Source organism: Carlito syrichta, unplaced genomic scaffold (genome assembly GCF_000164805.1).
Source record: "Carlito syrichta isolate Samal-C Ts95f unplaced genomic scaffold, Tarsius_syrichta-2.0.1 Scaffold304336, whole genome shotgun sequence".
Taxonomy (NCBI): domain Eukaryota; kingdom Metazoa; phylum Chordata; class Mammalia; order Primates; family Tarsiidae; genus Carlito; species Carlito syrichta.
The window spans coordinates 168,697-175,289 of NW_007248432.1; positions in this window are offsets into that span (position 1 = coordinate 168,697).

Genomic DNA, 6,593 nt, shown 5'->3' on the forward strand with positions numbered 1-6,593 from the left:
TTCTTTTCCCTGAAATCTTCTCTCGTAGGCCTTCTCTTCTAGGACATTCTCATGCTTGTCCTCTTTCTCTCCCTCCCTGTCTCCCTCCTGTCACCCACCATTGAACATCTTATCTGCTGGGTGGAGAAGAGAAGGTTCACATCCATATTTGTAACGTGACTTGTGGAGGAAAGAAAGGAACAAAGATGGTCAACTGTCAATCCAACCCATTGCCTAACTCCAGAGTGGATTTCATGCAAAACTAGAAAAGGAGGTGTCCTGTGGAATGTGACCAGAGAGCCGTGGAGAACCTTCTTCCTGCCCAGGTGTCGTTGCCTCCATGAAGCTTCTGTCATGGGGTGGCTACAATTCAATGGTGTCACTTCTGGGTGCTTCAGGGATATAAGACCTATTGTGACTGCCCTCTCGCACCATATAGTCCAAGAATGGAGATTGATATGTTCATAAGTTTTATAATATAAGGTAGAAAAATATTCTGTTTTAGTGCTATCACAGAGATAACAGATGAAGAGCATTCACCAGGGAAACTGGGAAGGCCCCATGGAAGTATAAATATTCCCTTTTAGGAGGCAAACATCCTAGAGAAGCAATTTACCACTGCATTGCTTGCCACTAACAAGTTATCCCTCATGAATCTATCAGTTACTATCAGCTCCTTCACTTTCTAGAAGAGGAGAGCGTAATCCTCCAAGGGAGTGTTCTAAGGACAGAAGAGTCTGATGACGGGAGGAAGAAGGAAAAAGTGTTGCTGGAGGAATTGGCACAAGGAGGTAGGATTTAGAGTGGCACCGTGGAGGAAAGATCTGGGAGATCAAGGGAGTCATGTGGGTTGGAGCTGGGGCAAAAGACTGAAGGCAGGAGATGCAAGATAGTGGGGAGAAGAGGATGTGAGCAGAAATAGGCATACTGGATTTGTGGAGGTTATGACTTCACAAGCTGAGTGACCATGTGCTGGGTAGCCACGTGTGGAGCTGCTTCTTCTGGGAGAAGAACAAATGAAATTATTTATGGCTCCTCATGCACCCTGCAGGAAGCAGACTCCCATCAGCAATGCTCAAGACGCTTTCAGGCTGAGTATTATTCTCAAGAGTCATATGGTGCCCTTAATAACCTTTGGAGTCATTTCTTTTCAATGCCTTGATAGTCCTTTGGTCTTTAAACTAATTAGTGGTATTTGAACAGATGGGAAAAGATTTTCTCATAGGTAATATTCTACCTGCTTTTAAAATATAAGATCTGTAAAATCCAAGTGGGGCTGGCAAATTGGTCATGTCGTAGAGGGAACTATTATTGATTTTGTTGAGACAGCATCTCAAGTCGGGTGAACTTTTGGTCTTATTGAGTGGTGAGTTTCCTGAAGTCTTACCAAAAAATGAGAATTTTTAAATTTTATGTTTTTAGTTTCTCTCTTTCTCTAGTTCATTTGCACATGTTTACACAAAAATACACATGAACATTTTAATTCTTCTGTTATTTTTGACTGGGTATGAACTAATTAATACTTGAGTCACCAATGGCAAAGTTATGTTAAAACTTAAAATCATCTTTTATGTCTAATAACTCATCTTGGACCAGTTTCTATTAATATGGATTCGAGAGAACATGAACATGTTGATAATATCTTGGAATGTAATAAGTTATGCCCTGGGAAGTCATTTAAGTCTATATTTAGACCAACATTTTGAAAAGTGTGGAGGAGAGGAAATCACTATGGGAAGGGGAGAGAACTTTTTTCTTTTTCAAAAGCATGTGGGTTGATGTATTTTTATCTTTTTTTGTCTATGACAGTACAGGCTTGGTGAATGTCAATGAAAGAAACAACATATCACATACTCCTATTGTTACTGAAAATGATGGACAGAAGATTTATTTTTGTGAAGTCAAGGACATAAATAAATATGTTGAAGGGGATTCACCACAGTAAGATCTAGAAGTTATGTAAGAACACATATCACTGTTTAATATAATTATTTGCAATAATTGTTACAGCTAGTATTTCATGTCTGTCACCACACATGTGCAAGACATAGTGTTGTGTATTATAGGAAGCATTGCCATTCTTTCTGGACATTCAGTATTTTGAGCACCCCTTCTATATTTGGTGAATTCCAGTTCCACTGAGCCTCTAATAATTTTTCCATTTCCATCTTCCATTTCATTAGAGTTCAAGAATTTGACCATTTGACTTAGGCTCTGCCAGTTGGAAGTTAGTGATGAAAGAAATGGGTACCAAGCCAAATTCATTCTGGCTTGCTTGGCAGTAGGTATTGCTGCCTCTGGCATTTCTGGGGCAGTGGTAGTAGAAGTTTTAGTGGTGATACCCAGTGCCCAGTGTGGGTACTTTTGCTTGATAGGAATAGAAGTGGAACCTTCACATGAATGGGGAAGCATGATGTGGTGGTTAAGGGTGTTGGACTTTGGAACCAAAAGTCTATCTGAGTTTGAATCTCAGATTGATCACTTTCTAGGTGCATTGATCTTGGGCCAATGACTTAATCTCTCTATGCATCAGTGTCATTATGTATAAATTTGAAATAATAATAGTAACTAATACCTTGTAAAGATCAAATCCGTTAATATTTGTAACATGCTTAGGATGGTCACTGACTCATAGTAAATGCTCCAGCAACAGTAGAAAGTTCATCCAAGTAAGTAAATTTTAAAGAATCAATGAAAGAGAATAAAATTTACTTGTGTTTACACCCCTGAAACTAGCCTACTGTATGTACTAGTTGTATCCACAGTTCCTAAACTGTGTGCCAAGGCACCCTGAGCCCCAAAGGTGTGGAGGGAGATTTTAAATTTGGTGGTGGAGGGAGACAGTGATGCTCGACATCTTTTAGACACTGTGAGAACTACTACCTCTAAGTAGTTCAGAGTTTCATTCACTCATGCTATATTTTTTGATAATGTTGTATCTTTGTAAAATGAGACTGTTAGCGGTTGCTGTGATAAAAATGTTAAGTACCATGTGAAAAATCAATGTGGAATAGGAAATGAGAGTGACGTTTTCTAAACTGATTCCAAGGTTTGAGAAGTTGAGCAGTACCCTGCAGATGCACACATCCCATTAGTAAATGCTTTTGTTTATTCAAGAATAAAATAAAACTTTTTTTTTCCTTTCAATAAAGTGCATTGTTTTTAAAACAGCTCCTAACTTGTTAGGACTTAAATACTTTTTAAAAAATTATTATTTTTATTTTAAAGATGTGGGTTACAATTCAGGGTTAGGTACATAAATGGTCATAATGCAGGAAAAATTTGGGTACCCTTATTGATGTTATGTGCCGCCCTCCCGGCAGTGTCCTCTACTGCCAATCTCTTTCTTACAGTATTATGAAAAATGTTCAGGGTCCGTTTATGAGTGAGAACATGTGGTGCTCAGTTCTTTGTTTCTATGATAGATCACTGAGTATTACAGACTCTAAATCCATCCAAGTTGCTGTGAAGTTCATAATTTTGTTCTCTTTTTTGTGACTGCTTAATATTCCATTGTATATATGTACCACATTTTTTTATCCAGTCCAGTTTCGAGGGGCAGTACAATTGGCTCCATGTTTTTGCTATTGTGAATAGTGCTGCAATAAACATGTGTGTGCAAATATCTTTTTCATAGAGTGATTTAAGTTCCTCTGGGTATATTTCCAGAAGGGGGATTGTGGTGTCACATGGAAAGTCAACGTTTAGATCTTTTAGGAATTGCCACACTGTTTTCTACAGAGGCTGTACTAGTTTACATTCTCACCAACAGTATAGAAACATTCCCTTTTCTCCACATCCTCTCCAGCTTCTGTTGTTTTTGGAGTTATTGATAATGGTCGTCCTGAATGGAGTATAAATACTGATTAACTACTTAATCAACAGAATTGTTAGGCATTTTTTGGTTTGAGGAAATTACATACAAATTCCTGTGGCGTCAAGTAGGTTTGGGAACTTCTGAGTTACACACACTTTCAGCAACTGGCAGATTGACACCCTGATCCATGGAGCTGGGTAGACATTAAGGGACAAATAGAGATCATTCAAGTTCTTGCTTTCTACAAAAATAGAAAACCAAAAGCAAGAATGCATCTCTAAAAGAATTGCAGAAGTTGTTGCTACCATAATGACTTGGAAGACAGAGAATACCAATGCCCATAATATCCCAATTTATCTCACTTATTTGGCCTGTATAGGAGGCTAGTCAGTCATGAAGAAAGATAGTTTGAGTTCTTAGAGGATTTCTGTCTACTTCTGTGGGTTTCTATGAACACGGCAACCTCAGGATCATACAAGTTAAATTTCCAGCTAGAAGATTTTTAGCCAACACAAGTAGCATAAATTTGAACAAAGATCCATGTAAGGTGTGGCTGGCTTCATATTATACATTTCCAGAAAGTTTATTTTTCTTCCTCCCAGTGCCACTGTTGAGACCGGAATGTTTCTTTGTGCTAAATTGGTTGTTGTCAACATGGCATAGCTATAACCAATCCCTTCTAAATTGTGGGCTGAAGTTGAACAATAAAAATAATTTAGAAAATATTTAGATGAGAAGATAACACGGAAGCTATTGTTAGAAGATTGTGAGATGATTAGACGCTGCAACTTGATCAGTTGCATTGGCTTCCATAGTTGAAGCCAATGATGAAGAGTCCTCATAGCTCTCCATACATCACAGCTGTGAGAAGGTCACAAACATCTTCCCTGAGTGCTGGCATCCCAGTGGTTGTGGACTTCATGAGTTCCTGCCTCTGGAAATTCCCACCCTGCAGGGGTTTCTGTGTTGGTGACTGGAGGCATGAGGATTCTTGGCCTTCCTTGGCTTCTCTGGCTTTTCTATCAATGCTAGTATTCTAGGCTGGAGTGATTAGTAACTGTTCCTCTAACCTCAGTTCCTCCTTCTAGACCTTCAGCTTTCTGACACCCCTGGCATTCCACAATTCCTATCTTTAAACGTGTTATTTCAGTACTGCTGATACTGGCTCTGCCCCACTGGCAAACAGAATTTCACAGGAATCTGGAATGGGCTTTCTAACCTGAGTAGGTGTGAATGGATCAATGAGCCCATTGTCAGTGATAGATGAAAGTCTAGTAGCCCATGACATGCAGTGGCCAACGTAAATGATCACTTGTGGTCACCTGGAGTCAAATGTTGATAGAAGATTAGGGTGACAAGGTGGTTGCTGCAATTGAGAGCTGTAGCAGGAATAACAGGTATAAGATTTGTGGGTGATCACTGGGTTTGGTGGCTCAGCCTGTAATCCCAGCGCTTTGGGAGGCCAAGGTTAGTGGATTGTGTGAGCCCGCAGGTTTGAGACCCGCCTGGGCCACTTGGTGAGACCTCATCTCTACAATAAATAAAAGATTAGCTGGGTGTGGTAGTGTATGCCTGTAGTTCCAGCTACTTGGGAGACTGAGGTGGAAGGATCGCCGGATCCCAGCAGGTTGAGGCTGCGGTGGCCAGAGCATGCCACTGCATTCCAGTCTGGGTGACAGACTGGGTGCATTCCAGTCTGAGTGAGACTCCAACTCAAAAAAAAAAGAAGTTTTGTGGGTGAGATGATTGCTTCTAAGTGTGTTGTAGAGCTTAGATACAGAAAACAATGAGAGTGGGCTCATGTTCGCAGGTCAGAGCTTAGGTAAGGAACAAGAAAGCTTTCATCACTGTCTTAAAAGAAGCATTTATCCCAGGTACCACAGGACCTGGATCATGCAGGTGGCTGAATTACCACACAACTGAACGCACAGTCTCACAAGGTTCCGCATTTTAAAGTGGGTATGTTATTTAGAAGAGAGTAGGGCCCTGAGGAGCAAGAAGTGGACATCCAGGCATATTTCCAATGCCTCTGAGCTCCCTTCACAGTAGAAACATCCTTTCTCTGAGGAAACTAGCTTTCCCGTATTTGATGAGTACATAATAAATTCTCCCAAGGTCTTACAGGACAATGCTGATCCTTCTCAACTCTTCTTCTGTCTCTTACAGTTTCTAGACCTATAACAGAACTCAAATACGATTTCCAAAGAGGTGGGTTCAAAACACAATCAGAGAAATGCACCATGAACACCAGAAATTGTAATATTTTGCCAGTTTATATGGGTAGAAATGTCAGGAATATGTATGGAAATAAGTCTCAACTGTGTTAGATGAAGCAGAAAGAATATTTTGTTGGATTCGACTGAATTTATGAATGTGAGTTGCCAACCAGAGATTCTGGCTTCATGGAGTTAACTCAAGCAGCTAAGGGTGACTCTAACAGTTTGCTTAGTTACATGACTGAACTCTGGACCCTGAAATTTATACATTAAATGAAGATGAGACTCTAGAATGACCTTGGTGTTTATAGAACAAGGTATGGAAAAACTTAGCATGATGAGAATTTGAGGTGAACTTACTAGAGTGTGCAGTGTTCAGATATGCCATTTGCTTCCCACATGGACCCTGGGAATATACCCTTCACTAAGGATTTGAAAAATACATCAATGTGGGGAAAACCAAGATCCTTGAAAGGCTTTGTAATGACAGTTATCTGCATTGTGGTCCACCAGTCAGGATAGGGTCTTGTAGAAATCAGATGACTAATAGGGTTTTGGCTTGAGTCCATCTCAGTGAGTCC